The sequence below is a fragment of the Castor canadensis genome, chromosome 9, assembly GCF_047511655.1.
Source record: "Castor canadensis chromosome 9, mCasCan1.hap1v2, whole genome shotgun sequence".
In the NCBI taxonomy this organism is placed as follows: Eukaryota; Metazoa; Chordata; class Mammalia; order Rodentia; family Castoridae; genus Castor; species Castor canadensis.
In genome coordinates this window covers 355,146-378,199 of record NC_133394.1, presented here as the reverse complement: position 1 = coordinate 378,199, position 23,054 = coordinate 355,146, and the positions used below count along the sequence as shown (strand labels likewise).

The window sequence follows — 23,054 nt, the reverse complement described above, 5'->3', positions numbered from 1 at the left end:
AATTTTCCATACTTTTATATGCACATTGAAATAACTCATCTAAAGTTTATTCAATAACTCTACTGCATTGTGTCCCTGAGTCTACTTCTGTTTTCTATCCCATCATCTCGTCTTCTCACATTACTGATTTGTTTTTGAGGACCAAATACTACTATTGAAAATTTGAGGCTTAGTATGTTATTTTCCTCCAGAAAGGACTTCTTTTTGCTTCAGGAAGATGGTTAAATGGATCACCAAATCATCATCAAATCTTATAAGCTGATTTTGCTGAAAGCAGGTCTTTTCCTCACCCTGATTTCTGGGGTTTGGCTCCTCAGAGTTCCCAAAGTTTGGAAGGTTTACTAGAGGTCCCTTTCTGGTTTTAGAATTCTGATTTCTGACCCATTAGTCTCATAAGTTCTTTAAAAATATTCTTTTAGCCAGGCAAAAGAATATAATTCCAGCTGCTTGGGAAGCTGAGGCAGGAATCTTGAGTTCAAGGACATCCCGGCTACTTCGAGATCCTCTCTTAAAAAAGAAAAGGAAAAGGTAGGAGAGTGATTTTTCTGGGGTAGATGAACATGAAAGCTATCAAAGAAGCATTTCCTGGAAGAGTAATATCTGAACTGGATTTTGCTGTATAAAGAATGAAAAGTTTGGCAAGAAAGCAGTGTGAAAAGACACTGCAGGCAGAGGAGACAGTGTGTGTACTTTGGTACTGATGGACATGAATTTCAGAGCCCAAAGAAGCACCACAATGAAGACACAGGAGAGACAATCTGTGAATTCTCACTGACAAAGAACTGAACTTTATCCTGGGGCAGGGTACATGAGGGATTAAGCATTAAGAAAAACAGGGAAATGGTTTATACTTTAGAAAGATAAAGGACGGTGTTCTTTCCCTAGGAATCACTTCCTTAAAAATACCACAAACTTGAAACTGTCTGTGGCCATCATTGCTGCCACATGGAGAAAACATGACTGAAAATGAAGCTAGCACAGAAGAAACAGTAACACTGCTTCTTGTACTGAAGAGTAGTATGTGAGGAGAAAAGCGCATTCTCACAAGAGTAAAGGTGGAGACCTGCCTGTAGGATGAACTGGAGTCAAGTACCTGCTGTAAGAAACCCTTGGAGAGAGGATGTGACAGAAGGAATACACAGGAAAGGCCTAACAGGACCCAGTGGCAAACTACAAGCTGAGTGTTAGTTAGGAGAAGATGACAAAATAAGGAACAATTTTGGGGTATATCTTCCTTAATTTTTTTTTAAAACGAGAGCTAGAATATAAGTGAGATACCTATACAGCTTGAGAAATATGAATTTAATAGGCTCCTGGCTATGTAGTTATAGAGTCCCACCAAGACACTTGGCGTCACTGCATTTATGTAATGATTAAAACCTATGGGTAGATTTCTAACACTTATAAACAAGTTATCAAATAGGAGAAGTAGGCCAAAGATAGGACCAGGGAGGGCCACATTTAAAAAGCAAGCAGAAATTGTACCTTTAAAAATGACGCAAATGATAAAATTTAATTTTAGCTATGCTTTATCACAACACAGACATACAGACAAGGAAAAGGATAAGCGTGCCACATTGTGCCATGCTGTGTGAAGGTGCTAAACAGATGAGAATACACCAGATGTGCCAGAAAGGTTCTATCCTGACCAGAATTGAGACAGCTGAAACATCAAAATGAGTAAGGACAAGAACAGGTGAGAATCTATTCCAGAGTCCAGACTGGCACTAAAATAAAGAAATAAATAAAATGCAAAAATAAAACATGGAGTGGAAAGTTCTTTGCAGAATTATGCTGATTAGTCAATGTAGAAGGAATAACATAAATAAAAATCACCATTTTGGAATAAACACTGTAACTGATTCAGGCAAAAAACTGTCACTGAAAGCTAAAAAAAAAAAGCCAAAACCCTGAATACATGCTATTGGGGAAAAAAGTTTCAAATATCACTCTAAAGATTACTTGTTAATTACAAAGAGAGAAAGGCACCTTTACAACAAAGAAATCTGGTTGCCATCATCATCACCAAATGACCAAATCATCAGTCCTGACCCATCAATCATTTATATACCTGCTGAAGAGACTGCATCACATACTCACATATACAATGTTCCTGTAAGATTCCTGAAACTACTTGTGTGAAAATTCAGGTCAATCCAAAGCTACTGGCATGGACTCTTCAAAAATGTTATCACAGGCAAAAAAAAAAAAAAAAATACTATGGGTCTTTTCTAAATGCAAGTACACTGAAGTTACCTAGCCCTCAATGCAATGTGCGGTTCCTGGCTGGAGCCAATTAAAAAAAAAGAAAGAAAGAAATCTTAAAAGATATTTTGAGACAACTGGATAAGCAGAATTCTAATAATGTGAAACTTTCTGCATTTAATAATTAAAGGTATGTAGGAGATGCACTTCTGGATAAAGAGGCATAATGCCAACAGCTAACTCTCAAATCATCCAGGGAAGTTGCACATGCATGTTACCTGATTAGACATACACAAAACAGGCCAGGCAGTAAGATGTTAATGGCTAGATCTAAGTGAATGGCATACTGGTGTTATATTATTCTTGCAACTTTTCCGAAGATTTCAAAATAAAGACGTAAGAGAGAATAAGACATAGATGTATATTGTTAATATGGAAGATGGTCTAAAATCAGTGACAAAATTACTTTGTCCTCAAAAGTGTGTGTTTATCTGGAATTCATGCTGCTGCCATGAATAGAGGAAGACGTTGAAGCAGCAAGCCTTTCCTTCAGCCAAGGTTCTCATCTCCTATTCATGGTGACGGGAGTCTGGTGGCACCAGACAGTGAACCGTGAGGGTTTAAAAATTTTTTTTTTGTTTCTAGGATTTGAACTCGGGGGTTTGCACTTGCTAGACAGGTGTTCTACCACTTCAGCCATGCTTTTTCATTTTCATCTTTCAAGGATAAACATGACTTGAGAAAACCAAGCCATCAGAAAGACAGATTAAACCTATAAGAGAGACAAATATGTTCATTTATAGTTCACAATCTCAGAAAAGATTTATTTATTTTCTTGGCTTTTCCATGAAATTACAAATAACCACACCTGACTTTTTCCCAATGACCACTAGTTGACTTCCAGTCTCTCTCACTCACTCTGTCTTCAGTTTAATACCTTGAAAAGTTCAATGATTTTTCCAGTTTTAATTATCCTTCTATACTAAATAAACACCAAAATCTGCATTTGTGAATCTTATCAGCTCTGGAACTTAGAGAGAGGATAAAAGACATTTTACATGAGTAAATGCCCTACCCTATCACCATTTCCAAATCTGACCTCAATACCATTTTCTCCTGGGTTTTCTATCATACAGGTACTACAAAATTGTTTCTTCAAAATCTCTCACCAATTTTTGCACTTCTTCATTCTCACAAGGCCTACAACATAATCAGCTGTTAGTATTTATTGAAAAAAAATTAATGTTACCCCTTTATTCAGTACTTCACGTCACCCCAAGATGTTCATAAATGGGCTTTTAATTCGGGTTCTGTGCTTCCCTACTCTTATCTAGGCTTATGTCTCATTTAGATTATACCTTATCAAATCACTATTTGATCATATTCTTTTTTCTAAATATCTGTATAGCTTTCATGACTTTTCACAACCAGATCCCATTCTAGCCACCCAAATACTCTTTAGACTGTCACAATGCTAATCCATAACTGTTACACTTGTCAGCAATGCCACTGCTGTTCTACTCAACAAATGTGTGCACTGATGCAATGCAATGAAATGCCCACGCACATAAAAACTTAATGTATATGTTTTGATAAAATCTGACCACTGGAAAAGTAAAGTGTCTAAACATCCATAATTTCTACCATATCTTTATATGCTTAAAAAACTTGAGGACCATAGAGGAATACTAACTGAAGTATTATGCCTGTAATCCTAGTTACTCAGGAGGCAGAGATCAGGAGGATCACAGTTCATAGTCTTCTGGGGCAAATAGTTCATGACACCCTATCTCGAAAAAACTCATCACAAAAAAAGGACTGGTACAGTGGGTCAAAGTGTAGCCCTGAGTTGAAGCCCCAGTACTATCAAAAAAAAAAAAAAAAAAACAAAGATACAGGGTGGTGAATAAAACAACACATGTATTATTTTACTGGTGATTTAACAGAACTAGGGATATTTTGCATGGTCGTGGTGGCACATACCTATGATCACATCACTTGGGAGCTTAAGAGAGGGATCAAGAGGAGGGAAGCCAACCTGAGCTGCAAAGCAAAAGACAAAGGAAGGAAGAAAAAAGAATATTTTGACTATCCTCCAATTTTTAACTTAAAAGGGCTCAAATAATGTTAAATTCCTCTGTAATAGAGAATGCACACACTTAGGTCTCATTAAAGCAATGAAGTTGGTTAAGAAAGCTTTTATTCCTCAGAAAAATAGTTTGCCTTTAAAAGAAATCTAAGTTGTTTCCTGAACTAAAAGCTTTCTCAACCAACACTTGGACACTCAGCTGAGATTTGCCTTTTAAACTGAGCCATGCTACAGGATAAGGTTCGTATTAGAGTAAGGCCTACTCTAGACTCTAGCAAAGTCTAGTACAAAGTCTGACAAGATCCAGAGGAGACACAGAGTTTGAAACTTACATCCTGTCAAGTTTGACAGATTTTCCACAGATTTGACCTTACAAAGAGCAAAAATAAGCCTACGTAATTCCAACAGAACAAGAAAATCCAGTAGAGTATGGCTCTATAGTCTGTAGACTCCACTACATAATACTATAATTTCCAGATTAAAAACATTAAAATTACTCACTGTGGAAAGAAACTGAAAATGTAATGTATAGTCATGGAAACAAAAGCAGTTAATAGAAACTGTCCCTAGATCTTTCAATGCTGGAGATTTTTTTTTTAATTTTTATTTTGGAGATAGTCTCAATTTCAGCCAGACTGACCTGGAACTTGTTATGTACTTCAGGCTGGCCTTGAACTCACAATCCGCCTGCCTCAGTCTCCCAAATGTTGGGATTAAAAACATTCAACACCATATCTAGCTCAAATGTTGAATTTTTAAGGACTTTAAGACAATGATTATAAATATGTATGAACAAACATATAAGGAAAATATGGTCCTAATGACTAAGTAGACAGGGAATTTCCGCAGAAAAAATGGAAACTATAAAAGAATGGAAATTCTATAACTGAAAAATTTATACCTAGAGGGCTTAAAAATAGAGTGCAGTGCTAATCAAATGTTAGTGAACTTGACAGTTTGATATTTTACAATCCACAGAACATAAAGAAAAAAGAAAGAAAACAAAGAACCTCAAGAGCCTAATACATCATCAAATGGTAATATCCAAACATGAAATCCCAGAATAAAAAATGATTAAAAGGAGCAAAAACAAATTTTGAAGAACTAATGGCTGAAATTTCCCCAAACTTGACAAAAAACATCAAATTGCTGGCCCAAGAGTTTCAGTTTTGTCAAATTAGAAGCCACACCAAGAGGACTAAGAGGCATAGCTCAAGTGGTAGCATGCTTACCTAAGTAGTATGCACAAGACCTTGGGTTCAATCCTCAGTACAGGTCGGGTGGAGGACACACTGTAGCAAAACTGCTGACATTTGATGTTGTCTTGAAAGCAGACAGAGATGAGCAAGAACACCATAATCACTGGCTTCTCACCAGGAACAGTAAAGGCAGAAGATGAGAGAATGTCATCTTAAAATGACAAAGAGAAAAACTGACCTAGGGTGGGTAAGGGCATTATGAGGAAGGTGAAAGCAAACATGACAGCTGCCAGCTGACCATCCCTGTAATAAATGCTAAAAGTGCTCTTCAAATGAAATCAGATAGACACTGAAATTACAGAATGGAATTAAAAGGATAAATGTAAGGCCACATTTTTTTTTCTTTTCACAATTTCCTTAAAAGACAGCTGACAGTTTAAACTAAAAATACTGACATTTTAGAATGGGTATAGAGTATGTAGGAAGATTTGACAATAGCAGCAAGGTTGGTGAGGGAATCAAGTTTTGTTATTGCCTATTAAAAGTGAAAAAGATGAAGAGGCGTATTTCATAACTGTGAGAATCAGCTTAGATTGGGTTTTTTCTGTCAAAGGGTTTAATCAGTAACCACCATGTTACAAATGTTAGTCACACTAACTCACTACCCATATGGTGACTTCATGGACTCTGCTTAACCTGAAAAAGTTTCTATTGAGAACAAAGGGTTGTTATCCTCAGCCGGACAAAATTCCACTAGATGCCTAAAACAGTTACTGCTTCCCTGAGCTTTTAAACTTCTTGGTCTTCAAAGCACCCTCCCAATGTCCTCTTTCCAATTAGCCAACTGTGTAGACTATGAACCCAAAACCTGCCCGATTCAGGGGAGGGGCAATATCACATCAGAAACCAAAGTGAATCCCCACTGCGTGTGCTTGCTCTTTCATCCTTCTGCAGAAGTAAATTTTTCTCTGCCTGTTGACTTCTGAGTTGTTTTGTGTATCTCGTGATACCCCAATATCTTAAAGATACTTCTAACAATAATGACCAGAGTCATTTCATCTAGTGAAAGATTAACAATCCTAAATCCAAGCACATTGAAAAGATCTACAAATAAATTAAGCAAAAGCTAACCCCTCTAAAGGGAGAAACAGACAAATATCAATCTCAGCTGAAGACTTGAACACTCCTCTCTCATGGTGCATGGAAGAAATACACAGTCAGCAGGACGTGGAGGAGCTGGACAGCCACAAAACCACCTGACCACATGGCATGTACAGGTCATACCTAAAAGCTATAAATCCTAAGTGATGTTCATGTGTACATGAAGTGTTCAACCATGGCAGACTACACATAAAGTATTTTTTACTAAATACACTCTAACCTCAATGGAAATGAAACTATAAATCCAAGAAGGATATTTCAAGAGTGCTCCAAACTAAACTACATATTTCAAATGGTTCAGATGGTAGTGTGGATTTTATGGACAAATTTTTAAATCTCTCCAAATAATAAACATTTTAAAACATACTTCTAAATAATCTATAAGCCAAAGAAAATATCCCCAAAGAAATTATAAGTTACTCAAAATGAATGGTAAAAACCAGCATATAAGATTTGCTTAGCTGCAACTAAAGCAATACCACAGGGGAATCTGTATCTTTCAATATCTGAGTAAAAGGGATAGTCTTAGTAATGAAGGACACAGGTGCCTACTGTAAGAAGCTAGAAAATAAGAGCAAACTGAATCCAAAGCAAGAAAAGGAAACAAATGTACAGCAGAGAATTACAGAAAGGAAACAGAGATTATAAGCAATGCTGTGTTTGTTTAACACGTCTCACTAGGGTACGGGTTTACATTTCCCTGCTTAATACTGAACTTAAGTATTTTTCACTTGCCCATTAGTCATTTGGAATTCTTCTTTTGCAAAACCCCAAGAAAATCTTTTGCCAAGTATGTTTTTTTTGGGGGGACACTGGGGTTTGAACTCAGGGCTTTGAGCTTACAAAGCAGGCACTCCACCATGTAAAATTCATACCTCCAGCCCTTGCCCATTTTTTTTTAGAATGAGAATCTTTATTTTACAAATGAAAAGGCAAAATAACTGCTATTGATCCTGAAGTCGCAGTTTGAACTCATACCTTGCAGTTGAATTTTCCCCATTCATCAATTCCACTGAAAACTGACTAATCAGTTTCGGTGGAAGAAGCATAATTCATTTAACCATGAAGACAACAATGGCTGGCAAGACTAAGAAAAGGAAGTGATGTATCTGTTCCAATTTCTGTTTTCTTCTCAGAAATATACTTCATGACCATGTGAAACTTAAGATTGTCCTGAACAGAGAAGATTAAAGCTGTGTCACAGAGAATTGCTGATTATACTTCTTTTTTCATACTTTGATATCCATGTCTCTCAGAGGGGTCTGACTAAACCAGGACATTCTTTGCAATACCATTCAAAGTCCTTACTTTGGCCATATCTGTTACCTTTAGAGAATATTCTGAATTAGCAAGCGAGGCTCCCATAGCAACAGAGGAATTTCGAAATTTCATTTCCGAGTCTCTAGAAGACCAAGCAGAACAGTGAATTCTGTAGCACCTGAACCTTCAAGGATCCTTTGCAGATTTCTGTCTGTTATGCCACCTCTTGGCATTACCACAATCCTGCCTTTTGCCTGATCTATCAGTCGCTTTATCAGAGGTAGCCCTTCTAGTGCCAAACTATCACATCCACTGGTCAATAGTCATTCGAACCCCAAGGTTAAGATGGTCTCTAGTGCTGCCACTGGATCATGAACCATGTCAAAGGCTTGGTGGAAAGTGACTGGCAGAGGATGCAAATAGCCACAAGGGACATGCACAGGTCTTTGTCAATGTGTCCATCTTCAGTCAATGCCCCAAACACCAAACCATCAGCACCATAAAGCTTGGCAATCGTATGTGGGCCTTCATCACCTCAATTTCACGATCTGAATATAAAAAGTCACCTCCACATGGCCAAACCATCACAAAAACTGCAATTTGGACACTCTATTTCACTACTTGAAGGACACCCACACTGGGTGTGGTGCCTCCCTCTAATAAGCCAGAACATAATTCAATCCGACCAGCACCTCCTCTTTCTGCATTCACAGCTGATTCAACTGAATCAACACACACTTCCATGAGAAATCCATCTGCTGCTCCAGCCTTTCCGGACTGCATCCGCGACAGTTTCGGCTCGCAGGAAACCCCCTGCCTCTTCATGCTCTAGGTGTTCCTTGCTCGAGCGCCTTTGGTTTCCCTTGAGTGTCCCAGCTGCCGCACCCTTGCCCATTTTTAATGCATCATAAGAATTCTTTACACATTCGAGACAATCACTTTCAGCTGCATATATTTCAACTATATTCTCTTAACTTGTAAACTGTGCTTTTATCTTTCAAGATTCTTTAATGAACATAATTATTTTAATATCAAATTTATAATTTGATATTAATTTCCTTTCCATTTATTTACAGGGAAAAAAATCTTCCCTACCCCTAGATCATGAAAATATTTGTTAGAAAAGTGTTATTATGTTCTCCCTCATAGTTAGATTTCTAATTCACCTGGAACAATGTAAATGTGGTTTGAGGCAGGAATCAAATTTCATTTTTTCCTATATAATACTTTATTGACTCAGTATCATTGTTAAAAACCTTTACCCACTGTTGTGAAACATATCAACTGTGACTTACCCAGTATCTACAGGAGCAAGGGGTTCTTGTTTCTTTATTCTCATACATTATTTATACAAGCTGTAACAACAGCTCATAATTTTAATGAGTTATTACCGCTTTATAAAAGTCTTGATATCTGGTACAGCAAGTCAACATTTATCTCTTTCTTTTAAAAGTGCCTTTATTTCTTTTACAAATCTTGGAATTATAGAGAAGGCAAAATACATTATATACAAGTATGAAAATGTTATACTGAAACCCATTAGCAAATGCACAAAAAATGAAAAAAAGGGGGACATTTTCCTCGGATAAGAAGTAGGGTTGCTGTGAATTTATAGATTAAGATGTTGAGGTTTAGCTGGGTGCTGGTGGCTCATGCCTGTAATCCTAGCTACTCAGAAGACAGAGATCAGGAGGATCCAGGTTCGAAATCAGCCCAGGCAAATAGTTCACAAGACCCTATCTTGAAAAATCCACCACAAAAACAGGGCTGGTGGAGTGGCTCAAGGTGAAGGGCTTGAATTCAAGCTGAAAAAAAAAAAAGTTGTTGAGGATTAGCCAGGTGTGTCATGGTAATATACATCTGTAATCCCAGAACTTGGGATGCAGAGAAAGGAGTATCCCAAGTCTGAGGCCAGCGTGAGCTACATAGAGACATGCTGTCTTAAAATAGGAAGGGCTGAGGATTGGCTCAGTGGTAGAGTGTTTACCTAGCGTGGTCAAGGCTCTGGGTTCTATCCCCAGTGCTGCTAAAACAAAAACAAAACCCAAGACGCTGAAATCCAAAGCCTTTACAATCCTGATTCTTCCAATCCACACAGAGAGCATCAGTATTTAGATGTATCAAGTTTTACAATGTTCTTCACAAGTATTCAGCACACTTTTATTATGACTGAGTCCTGGTTACCGCATACCTCTTGGTGCTATTATAGGCAGAAGAGTTTTTAAAACATGCATTTTGTTGGTTGCTGGAAGAATTGTAAAAATAGCTTTTAATGCTGATTTTTTTGTATCTAGCAACCTTGCTTCAGAGTAATAATAATTCTAACTATTTTTAAATTTCTTGGATATTCTAAATAATTATTTCTGTAAACAATGATACTTTCAATGTTCCCTTTACAATTATTGTACTTTTTCTTCTTTTTCACACTTTCTTGTACTAATTACCACCTCTAAACCTAATGATAAACGGAAGTGGTGATACCAGGCACACTTAACTTCATTTCATTCCTTAGAAGAATGTTTTCAAATGCTTACAAATTCCGAATGATGTTAAATGCAGGCTCCTTTGTAGTTATCATTATTTGGCTTAAGAATTGTGTACCTATTTTGCTAACTCCTTCTTCTAAATAACAAATGTAAATCAGTTTATGTGATGCAATGTGTAAATGTTTACCAAATGTAATCTTTAAGGCTAGGTGTGGTGGTACACACCTTTAAACCCAGCACTCAAGCAGGAGGATACGAATTCAAGGCCAGCATAGGTTGCATAGTAAGGCCCTGCCTCAAAACAAAAAGAAAAATAAGCTATTCCTACATCTATTTTTATACTTTTCTCTTTCAACCTGTAAACATGGCAAAATGATTTCCCATTCCTGGAACAAATCCAGTTATTAAGCTTACACTCCGAGTTACCAGTGCTTGGCCCTGTTTCTTCAGGCACTGCCTCTGCCCCATTCTTTCTCTTGTTCTGTCCCTGTGTCCTGACCTCCCACAAACACACCTTCTCTTGTGCTCTGTGTTTTATTCTGGGTAATTCCTGCTGACCTCTCTTTCAACTCACTTTCTATTTGTCATCAGCTTCATCTCATCTTAACTCCACTGAGTTCTCTCTGTCTATCCCTGACAGGTTCTTGCTAAGTAGCAAAGGCTGGCCTCAAACCCACAATCGTCCTGCCTCAGACTTCCAAGTGCTGGAATTATAGGCATGTGTCGCCATGCCTGGATTTCTATCTCTTTTCTTAAATCTACTTTGCTCTTTATTTTTCCCTTCAGATATGGGTTTGCTTCTGCCAGACACCAGTGAGCATTAACAGCTTACTAATCAAGGACTTAGGTTTTTCCAGACCCTGAAATATATTATGAATTTGAATCACGAATCCATGAATGTATGGATATATCCTGGTTACCTCTCAGAACACTTACCACCTGCCTCCACTTAGAACCCATCTTTAAGATTCTTCTCTTTCCCCTTCAATTCAGTGGTGTGCATATTCCTAACTCACTCTTAAACTGAAGATGTTACCCAGTACCCTCTTTTACTTCCTAATCTGGATGGATCCTGATCTCCTAGTCTATGTACCCTACTGAGATGACTTTCAAAACTAAGTTCATCCTATGTAGCATGGATCTCTTTCTCTGGGTTCTCATGGTCAACCCATGTCAGTTTTTTTTTTCCAAACCATTTTATTGAGGGTTTTAGTTATTTTCCATGGAAAGTCATCTGAGAATCTAGTAATCCATTTAACAAGACACTTGCACCCAGCTCTACCACTTACATTCTGCCACAACATATTTACACAGACTACTGTGGAAAGGGGAAGAGATCAGCAAAGGGTGCACAGGAGTCAGTGTAGCAGAGAGGAGGAGTAAGAGAATTCAAAACCTTGGAGAAATGCACACAAAGCTTAAAGATTAAAAACTGCTAGTACTTCCATGTGCAGAGAAAGGAGCAATGAGATGAGGCTGGAGAAGTGGAAATGCAGAGGTGTGGAAAAATTTAAGAAACATGACTTACTAACGTGAGGTAAGAGGATGTACCCATCCCCATGTTCAGGGATTAGGGAGCCAACCAGGGTGCTGAAGATTGTAGGATTGGAAGACTTATGGGAAGATTGTGACCTGAGTGGCAGGGGGAGGGAGCTGAAGTGAAAAATAATAAGATTCATTTTGGGGCATGCTGAATTTTGAAGGATTCTAGGAAAAATATGACAAAATGTCCTAGGAGGCAGTTAGACACATATCTGAAATCCAGGATCAAAATAAGAAGTGAAGAGTTGACTCTAACCAGCATAGATATGGTTTCCTAGGAACAGCAGTAAGAGTAAGAATGTAGCAGTCTAAAGTCACACATCTAGGAATGGTTGGCATTTAAGGAACAAGAAGATAAACATGGAAAGCTAACTGAAAAAGAATGGCTAGAGAAGTAGGAGGAAAATCAGGTGAAAACTCAGCAGTCTCAAATGTATAAAACTACATAAGATCTAGATAGGTATAAAGTAAGTTGGTTTGTTGTTGCTGTTGAGACTGGGGCTTGAACTCAGGGCCTTACACTTGCAAAGCAGGCACTCTACCAGTTGAGGCACACCTCCAGTCCATTTTGTTCTGGTAATTTCGGAGATGGGGTCTCACAAACGTTTTGTCCAGGCTGGCCCTGAACCATGATTCTCCCAATCTCAGCCTCAGAATTAGCTAGGATTACAGATGCGAGCCACCACACCTGGCTAAAATAAATTTTTGTTTTAAAAAACCTACAAAATTTTAAAAATAATTCAAGGTCAAGCTTGGTACCTACCTCCATCTCCCTGTGTCTAGTCTTTTTGTCTAAAGCCTTTTTAGCATATTTTTCCAAAAGAAATAGCTCCAGTCTTCCCTGCTCACCAGGAATTTTAGGTTTTTCTAGTAATTTTGTCTCACATTCTAGAAAAATGACTTTTCATTTTCTTCACTGTCTGAGCTCTTCTATCAGCCCTGTGACATTGATCCATTTTCCACTGAGAAGGGTTAAATCACAGAAGGAACACCCTCCTAATTCCACTACTAAATCTACAAACCTACCATCCATATGTCCTACTTCCCTCAGAAAGTCAACAGCTGTACATCAGTGGTTTCAAACTGAACTTGACTCTGCCCAAATCCCCCCACCACATTTTTCATTGGGATGTGATGGGATGCTACTGGCATATGCTAACTATCCTGTGATGCATACAAAGCCTCTATAAAGAATTATCTGGCTCAAAATATCAATGGTGCTGAAGTTGAGAAACCATGCACCATATGTTCTGAATCTTATCCGGTCTCATTTTCTCAGGAACTTAGCCCACTTATCAATCCTTCCTTTCCACTAGACCATCCCCATCACCATGTGAAACATTCTGGTACTTTCCACTCTTTAAGGACATATTAATACACACACACCCCATGCCTTGATTTTTCTACTTTCAGAGACTGGCATTTCTCCAACTTTACATCAACCTTCAATATTTGAGTGCAATAATTCATATGTATTTGAATGTATTATGCTTATCTCTACTTGCCATCTCCTCACTTTTTGGGGGGAGGGCAGTACACTGGGGAATGAACACATGGACTCACACATGGTAGGAAAGTACTCCACTACTGAACTACATCCGAACACTGCCAGCCATCCTTGATGACTTTGTACACCATTTCTATTCATATATAATCATACAACAACTGGAAATGTTTTCAAACAATACAAACCCAGTAAACCAAGAACTCTGAAAATTGAAGCTTAACCCACCAGTGAGAAAGAAAATCACTTGCTAACACTCCAAGAAGTACTAGACAAGGCTGACAGAGGTGATTCAGAAGTTGCAAATCTGAAGATTCTTCTTGAAATGCTAAAGACATGAGTTGTATTTAGGTTTATACACACACGACCTGGACAAAAGGTACAATCGAGGATCTGGTTGTAACGATTTCTCTTTAGTTTCTTTGAGGCAGGGTCTCACCAAGAAGCCCAGGCTGGCCTTGAATTTGCAATCCTCATGACTGAGACTCCCAAGTGCTAGGATTATAATGATGTCCTTTTACTCTGCATTTTCAAACTAAAGATTTCTAGCTAAGAGGAAGGTACCATGAGAAATAGTCAATTGGGCAGTTTTTGAGTTTCACAATCTCAGAGGTCTGCCAACAATGAGTGACAAGATGCAAAGGCACACTGGCACATTTTTGGGGATGGATATTCCATCTCTGTACCATCTGTTAACAAAGACTTAACACCACTGCAAGCCAACCCACTGGAAAGGAAGAAAGATAGCTGAAATAAATAAATAAGTAGATAGATAGATAAATAAACTATAAATATAAAAATAGCCCCAGAAAACTAGAAACTGTAGGCTTACATTGCCCCTCCAAAAAGTAAATAAACCAGCTTTGGCCTGCCTCCTTCTTGTACCACCCACCTTTAATCATTCTAGCCTTTTTAGTATAGTTATAACATGTCATATAAAAGAATGTATAAGGCATATATGTACAACTTACTTAAAAAAACTATGTCATGCAACTGCCAGAAACATGACAGTTAGTACATTAGAAACGCCTGTGTAGCTACTTCTCTTCTGCTCTCACACACAAACCCAAAGCCTGACTTACATGATACTTACTCTAAATTTTTCTTTATGTACCCACCCATGTAGGTATTGATGCATCTTTAAAAATTTTATGCTCAAGCTTCATGGAATCACTCTGTATTACAGCCTCACATCTTTTACTCAGAATCTTTTTCTAAGATGAATTCATAAAGATGTGCAAGGAATTGTTTCTTTTCACCACTGTACAGCATCACACTAATTAGTATGATGACCTACCCAGTCAAGTACTGATGGACATCTTGGTTATTTCATTTGTGATTCTGACAAATTAGTCTGTCAGATCATCATGTATTGTTCCTAGTGAGTACCTTTAAGTTCCTCAAGGGTAGTTCTGTGCAATGCAAACACAATTCAATCTTAAATTTCCCAGAAACCACATTAAAATGTAAAAAACATTTTTTAATAACTTTCAACATCCAACAATTACTAAAAAACTGATTTTTAAACTAAATCTTCACATGCCAGTATTTCACACTGAATGCCCATCTTTGGACTGGATACATTTTAGGGTTCATGTGGTTAAAGGATACTATATTTGAACAATGCTCCTAGAGAATATATTCCTGAGTGGAAATGGTGGATTACAATGGACAGTTTACTATATTTTACCCCCACAGGCAGATCAATGAGGTTCTTGTTCCAAGTAGTCCTAAATACTCCTTACGGTGTGACATTTTCACTTTTCTAACACACGTTTTATGAAATATCTTCTTCTCCTTGAAGATACAACATCACTGCATACTTCAATCGTGCAGGCTTCCTCTTCTGTCAAATGCTTATTCATGTCTCATAATCCATTTTATCCTGAATCTTATTGATTTGGTCTTTTGTTGTTGTTGTTTGTAAGAACTATCAAATCATGAATGGAAACCATTTCTGCAATTTTGATTATGTATGCACTTAGATGTTTTAATGATATATTATTTGTACTGATTTAATTAATCTCATCCTTTAAAATTGTGCTTTTAGAACACTCTTCTGCTCAGAAGGTCATGATGATCTCCTTAGCCTTAATATTTCTGTCCTGCATTGGGATCAACCACTGTGACGGTGTTAGCAGAGACTTCCTCACATTTTCCAACTTTTTCCAGCACCATGTAGGAAACTTCACAACTTTTCCTTTCTGTTTTTTGTTGTTGCTGGACTGGCCTTGAATTCATTCCTCCTGCCTCTGTCCCCCAAATGCAAGGATTATAGAGGTGTTCCAGCATGCCTGGCAAGACCTTCTTTCTTGTAACTCTGTAAACTGTAACTCAACCTGTCATTTAACAAATGTGTATATATGAAATTCTTTTCTATTCCATTCCCGTGGCCTATTTTTACATTTAAACTGTTAAAATAGGAGTGTTCTTTTTTTGTCTTTGTTCTTCCATATAAATATTATACTCAAGTCTCAGGTTCATAAAAGAGTGGAATTTATGCAATTAACTTTTAAAAAATTTTTTCTTTCATTTTTTTATTTACTTACATGTGTATACACTGTTCTCCCCCATCCCCTTTTTCTGGTAGAACCTGTTCTGCCCTCTGTTCTCTGATTTTGTTGAAGAGAAAACTTGAGAGATAAGAAAGACATAGCATTTTTGCTAGTTTGAGATACAGAGAGATTCCTAGCATTGCTTCCATGCACTTGTGTATTGCAACCCACACTGGTTCTTCTCTGCCAGACCTCTTCACTACTTCTTGGTCCCTTCCCATAGTGGCCTCTGCCAGTTTAAGATTACTTTATTTGCTCCTCTACAGTGAGCACATCAGCCACATTCAAGTTTTAGGTTTCCTTCCCTTTCCCTATTCCTCCCTGTGTGTTCTCCACTTAGTGTGTGACTACATTTGTTTTGGGTCTATAATCTGCATGAGGGAGAACATTCGATTTCTGGCCCTCTGAGCCTGGTTAAATTCGCTTAAGATGTTGTTCTCCAGTTCCATCCATTTACTTGCGAATGACAAAGTTTCAAGCTTTTTTGTGGCTGAGTAAAATTCCATTGTGTATAAATACATGTTCTTAATCCATTTGTTGGTAGTGGGGCATCTTGGCTGTTTCCATTGCTTGGTTATTGTAAATAGCACTGCAACAAACACAGCTGTGCAGGTGCCTTTGTAATAACCTGAGTCACATTCCTTCAGGTATATCCCTAGGAGTGGTATTGCTGGATCATATGGCAGATCTATGTTTAATTTTTAAAGAAGTCTCCATATTGTTTTCCAAAGTGGTTGTAATAGCTTACGTTCCCACCAGCAGTGTAAGAGGGTTCCTTTTTCCCCAAATCCTCGCCAACATTTGTTGTTGGTGGAGTTCCTGATGATACCTATTCTAACAGGAGTGAGGTGGAATCTTAGTGTGGTTTTGATTTGCATTTCCTTTATTGCTAGAGATGGTGAGCATTTTTTCATGTGATTTTTCGCCATTTGAATTTCTTCTTTTGAAAAAGTTCTGTTTAGTTCAGTTGCCCATTTCTTTATTGGTTCATTAATTTTGGGAGGAGTTTAGTTTTTTGAGCTCCCTGTGTATTCTGGTTGTCAGTCCTTTGTCTGATGTATAGCTAGCAAACATTTTCTCTCACTCTGTGGGTGGTCTCTTCAGTTTAGAGACCATTTCTTTTGTTGGGCAGAAGCTTTTTAATTTCATGGAGTCCCATTTGTTCATCTATTCAGTTGACTTTTAAATCAGTTGGAAGAATTACCCTCTTTAACATTGTCTTTCAAAACAACCTTGGTACTTCCTTCTTAGCATCTTTCCCTTAAGTATTACAATCCATAATACTCACCTTAGAGACTTGCTGCATCTTTTTAAAGATGTGCCCTGCTGTGGGCAGAAAAACCCCTCAAGAGATGTCCAGGTCCCCTAATCCCTGAAATGTGTACCTTCAATAACAGAGTTTTGCAGATGTAATTAAGATTACTCAGAATATTAAAATAGGAAACTTACTCTGGACTGTCCAGAGAATCAGGAGAAAGCAAGAAGGAAAAGTTAGAGACGTAAGGACTTTACATGCTGCTGTTTTAAAGTCTGAGAGGGCACTGTTGCCAGGAACATGGGCAGCCAGAGGAGACATGGAGCATTTTGACCCTGCATGTAGCCAAAGAGAGCTGAACTTTGCTATATATCAATCCAACGTTTTACAAGATGTCAAACAGTTTGGAGGCTGGGTAATGGGTATGATTTTTGTCATTGAAATTTGTTATCACTCATTTAAAATGTGTTCTCTGTAGTTGTTTAATACCCCTGGCATCCTGTCCATAAATGGCATTTTAACTAATATTCTCCCCATGACTGAGAAACCTGCTTGATTCTTCCTGTGTTAGAATATAATGAGTGAAACTCATGCTTACATACCAGCTGCAGATTCTAACACCTCAACTTAGGCCTCCAAGAGCAGAGCATGAAGACCAGCTTAGCTCATGGACTTGTGATTTATAAATCTGCTTTGTTTCCAACTGCCAACATTTGGAGTAATTTGCTATGACAGGTTCTTCATTATTGCTTTATACTATTAGAAAGCAGAGGCTTAAAAGTTACTGTTAACAAGTGCTCCTATGTTGAAACTCTGGATTTCAAGGATTATCTAGAAAACTTACTAAATACTGATTCTAACAACTCACCTGGAAGATTCTTTGGGATTTGTTTTCCCATTCATAAGCTTTATTTTTCCTGCATTTCTTAACCTTTTCCCCCCTTACTGGTTTAACACAGATATACATTAGATTTGACAATGTCCATCTTTAGTTTACTCCTGATTACAGGAACTTAGCTTCAATGTTCCACCATTCAGAATGGCATGTTTGCTTCATAGATTTTGTAGAAAGCCTTTGAAGGTAAAGATATTATGTTATCTCTATGTCACTAAAAATATTTCCCATGTATACACACTTTTATTAAGTGCAATTTCTGTACTTATTCAAGTGATCAAAACCCTTCTGCAATCTGTTGTGAATTTCATTTACTGTTTTTTCTAATGTATACTCAACAAATATTATTGGAATAAATAGAATTCAGCTACCTATTTTTAAAAACATTTAATTTGGTTTGCTAAAAGATTTAGAATTTTTATGTCTATATCATCTGTAATGCTGGACTCTCATTCATGTTCTCATGGTGGAGTGACTCAAGCATAACAGCACCTGCCCAGCAAGCCCCAGTGCTGCCAAAAACCAAACCAAAACAAAAAGTACGTACGGTTCAGGTAAAAAGTTATTGCCTTCTCATAAAATAAGTGAAGTACACCCCCCACACTTAGTCAATAAATACCTGAGTTTCTATTATTAGCACTTCCTTGGAAATAATAGCACATGACTGAAATTATCCATTCCAATAAATTAAAAGACATGGTGATACAGCTATATAGTTTATCTAGATCTGTATTTAATTGTAAAGTTAAGCTTGTAAAAAATGGTTATATTATTATTACTTAGACTTTTTCTTTTCAGTTTTTGAAAATTCATCTTATTAAAAATATGACCTTACGTAAATGATCAAATTTGATGTAAAACCACCTTTTAAAATACCCGCATGATCAGTTATTACATATCCAATTTCACAAGTAAAATATCTACTTTCCTCTTTTTATCCTAAGTTTACTTTTAGTCTTTTAAAGATCTAATATGAATAAAAGAATGAATGAATGAATGAATAAATAAATAAATAAAAATCTAAGTCCTGGCATGATCAATACTCTGTTGTGTGTTAGATGCAGCTCATTAAATTCTGCTGATGTTTTCCATGCATTTTTATCACAGCTTATATCAATAATTCTTTTCCTAACTTCTTGAATTCAGTGCTGTAGCACTGCTCTGGTACTGCTCAATGATGTGATGAGAACACTGTCCTATTACCCAGCCTATAGATTTGGCCATGTCATTTACTTTAGTCAATGGAATGTATAAAATTCATTGAGATACATCTAAGCACCAGCTTCATATATTATTGTTAGATTTGGCTTGGTCCCTTGCTCTTCCCCCTCTACGTATGAGCACATCCTACAAAGGGGCTGCTGTGTCATTAATCCCTAAACACAACACAAATACCCCTGCAACAGCTGACTCAGACTCTCTAACAATTTAACATCAATGAGAAAATTCTGCTTTAAGTCCTTGAAACTGATGACAGTGTTTTGGTTATGGAAACATTTTTTTGTTTTTCTTTTCTTTGAGACAGGATCTCACTACATAGCCCAGGTTGGCCTCAAACTCAAGATCCTCCTGTCACCACCTCCAAAATATTGATATAGGCATGTACCATCATGCCTGCCTGGAGGATGTGTTTATACAGCAAAGATAATGTTGGTGACAGGTTTTTTCATTTCAAATGCTTTTCCTTATTTTTTCATTTCAGCTTACCTCTTTACTCCTACACCTCTTCAGCTATCACACAATTTACATTAATTTCCACTAAGTTTTCTTTGAGCAGTGAGTTATTTTACAACATATTATTGCTTCCTGCCCCACAACTGATGCGTAGATTAAGAAAATGTGATATTTATATACAATGGGATTTTATTCAGCCATAAAAAAGAATGAAATTTTGTCATCAGCAGGTAAATGGATAGAACTGGAGAACATCATCTTTTTTTTTTTTTTTTTACATTTATCTTTTATTTAACACAATATAATCAGGGGAGAGTGTGAATGCAGTCCCCCATTACCACAAATTATGCAGTCAAGTTTCCCACATTTGAGGAAATCACAGGGGTCAGGACATCTGGAGTGCAATGGATAAGCCTCGCCCTGGGAAAACCACCTTCGTGATCATGGTATCTCCCCTGCCAGGTAAGTATGGAGAACATCATCTTAAGTGAAGCTATTCAGGTTCAGAAAGCCAAAGGCTACATGTTTTCCCTCATATGTGGAATATAGGCCCAATACAAATACAAGCAATATTACATGTACATAGAAATATATACAGAACATGCATCCAAAAGTGGGACCGGTAGAGACTGAGCGGGGAGGAAAAGAAGGAAAGAAAGCAAATATGAAGTACATCACATCTGTGTGGGAAAAAGACACAAGGAAGCATGCTGAAAGCTGTTAAATAACACAGGATAGGCGGAAAGGGTAAGGAATGCAGTGGAGGGGGTTACATTAAGTACAATGCATGTACAGATTCAATACCAAGGCAGAAACCGCACTGAACAACAAACAGACACCTAAGCAACAACGGACAAGAATGAAAAGCAGATTATGACAAGGGGAGGGCACTAACAAGACAGGATGGATAAAAGGAAGAAAGTGAGTATGGTTGATGTTCTTTCTATACAAGAATGAATATAGAATATTTAAACCTGTTGAAATCACTGTAAGAAGGGCACTAAGGTAAAAAGGAGAAAAACGGAGGGGATGAACCAGTTCAGGATATAATACATATATACATGGAAATATTATAATGAAACTCTCTATATAGCTATTTTTAAAAAATGTATCTTTTTCAAAAACAGAGAACAGGAAGGTAAAACAGGTCCTGACTGGGGGTTGGTACCAGTGGGAGGGGAGGAATATAAGTAGTTAAATGGTAAATATGGTGGAAATATTATGTATTCATGTATGAAAATGGAAAAATGAGACTTGTTGAAACTACTCCAGGAATGGTGGGCAGGGGGGGAGAGGAAGGATAAAGGAGGGTAACTATGATATAGTGTGAGAATTTTTATATATGTCACAATGTACCCCCAGTACAATAAATAATTAAAGCAACAAAAAAACCCTTACCATTATTTCCAAGCACAGAGGGGTTTATCACTTTAATTTTTCACTCTTAGTAGCTTAATTTCCCCAATTGAAATTTACTTTAAAAACCAACATAGGACAAAAAGTATAGATATGCTCAAAAGGAATGACTATGCTCTGTATTTCTTAGGCCAGAGTTATTAAATTATCCTTATTTTATTGACTATCTCATTCACTTATGCAGTAAATTAAGTCACTATGACTATAGATTTGTTCTATCACTTTGTTTCATATATCCAAAGCCTTGATGATAAATACACCTTCTTGACCTTTGGGGGAAGGGGCTGGGCATTGGACCCAGGGCTTTAGGTATACCGAGCAAATATACCCCCAGTCCTTAACTTCACCTTTTACCATCTCTAGGATGCTTTCTAAGTCTGTTGTGACTGACATCAAGTTTTCTTTTGATTACTTTTTCTGAGGCAGGTTTTAATTATTTTAGTTGGGTTAAAATCACAAAGTTTAGCGTCATAACCCTTGTTAAATGTGCAGTTCAGTAGTGGTAAGTGTACTTACATTGCTATGCAACACATCTCAAATTTTTTTATCTAGCACCCATTTAAAATTTCCCATTCCCCACTTCCCTCAGCTACTAATAATCACCATACTACTTTGTTTCTATAAATCTCGCTGCTTTACTTACATACTTCGTATAGATGGAGTTGTACAGTGTGTCTTTTTGTTGTATTTCCTTCAACATAATCCCTCAACTATGTGCAGCATTTGACAGGTCTTCCTCCCTTTGTAAGTTTAAGGCTGAGTGATATTTCATTATACAATTGTACATACCACATTTTGTAATTTAGCCATTGAAGGACATTTGAATTATTTCAACCTCTTGATTATTGTGAATAATACTGGTATAAACACGAATATGCAAGTATCCCTTTGAGACCCTGCTTTCAGTTCTTTTGAACATACCTATAATTAGTATGGGTGAGATGCACAGTGTTTCCATCTTTAGTTTTTTGAGAAACTGCCATCCTGTTTTCTACATGGGCTGCACCATTTTACACTCCCACCAACAGTGAACAAGGATTCCAACTTCTCCACATACTTGTTAACACTCATCCAAGTGAAGCAGTATACAATTTTGACTCTCATTTCTACACTGAGCAGTAACATTGAGCATCTTTTCAAATACTGGTAAACCACTTTTATATCATGTTTAGAGAAACATCTGCACAAGTTCTTTGCCTACTTTTAAATTGTCAGTTTTCTTATGTACTCAAGATGACTCTTTATCATATGACTTGATATTACTTTCTCCCATCCCTTAGGTTGTCTTTTCTCTGTGTCCATTCACACATTTTTAATTTTCATGAATTCAAATTTCTGTTTTAACATGTGCTTTTGATGTGCTACGCAAGAAACCACTGTCCAATCCAATCTTCTAAGTGTTCTACAGTTTCACATATTTAATCAGTCTCAACTAATCTTCAAATATGGTATACAAAGTAAAGGTCCAACTCCATTCTTTTATATGTCGATACTTAGTTTTCCCAACACCATTCGAAGAGACTCTCCTTTGTCCATTGAGTGATCTTGGTACACTTGTTATAAATCATTTGAGTGAATATATGGAGATTTATTTCTGGGCTCTCTATTCTAGTCCATAGGTCTATATGCCTGTCTTTTTAGCTGTATCACAATGTTTGATTACTATAACTTAGTAGTATGTTTTGAAATTAGGAAGTATGAGGCCTCCAACTTTTATTTTTTTGGCAGTACTGGGGTTTGAACTCAGGGCCTCACACTTGTTAGGTAGGTGCTCTACCACTTAAGCCAGGCCTCCAGCCTCCAACTGTATTCT

The 23,054-nt window shown here is 37.3% G+C and overlaps 1 protein-coding gene, 1 non-coding gene and 1 pseudogene across 2 annotated transcripts in view; all 3 read right to left on the bottom strand.

The window, feature by feature from the left end:
• Larp1b (La ribonucleoprotein 1B) overlaps window positions 1-23,054 on the bottom strand; it is a 112,806-nt gene that overhangs the window by 39,685 nt on the left and 50,067 nt on the right.
• LOC141410827 (copper homeostasis protein cutC homolog pseudogene) overlaps window positions 523-23,054 on the bottom strand; it is a 30,413-nt pseudogene continuing 7,881 nt past the window's right edge.
• LOC141411059 (U1 spliceosomal RNA) lies at window positions 20,132-20,295 on the bottom strand. The gene has a single exon (XR_012435919.1). It is a non-coding gene; the product is annotated as a U1 spliceosomal RNA (small nuclear RNA).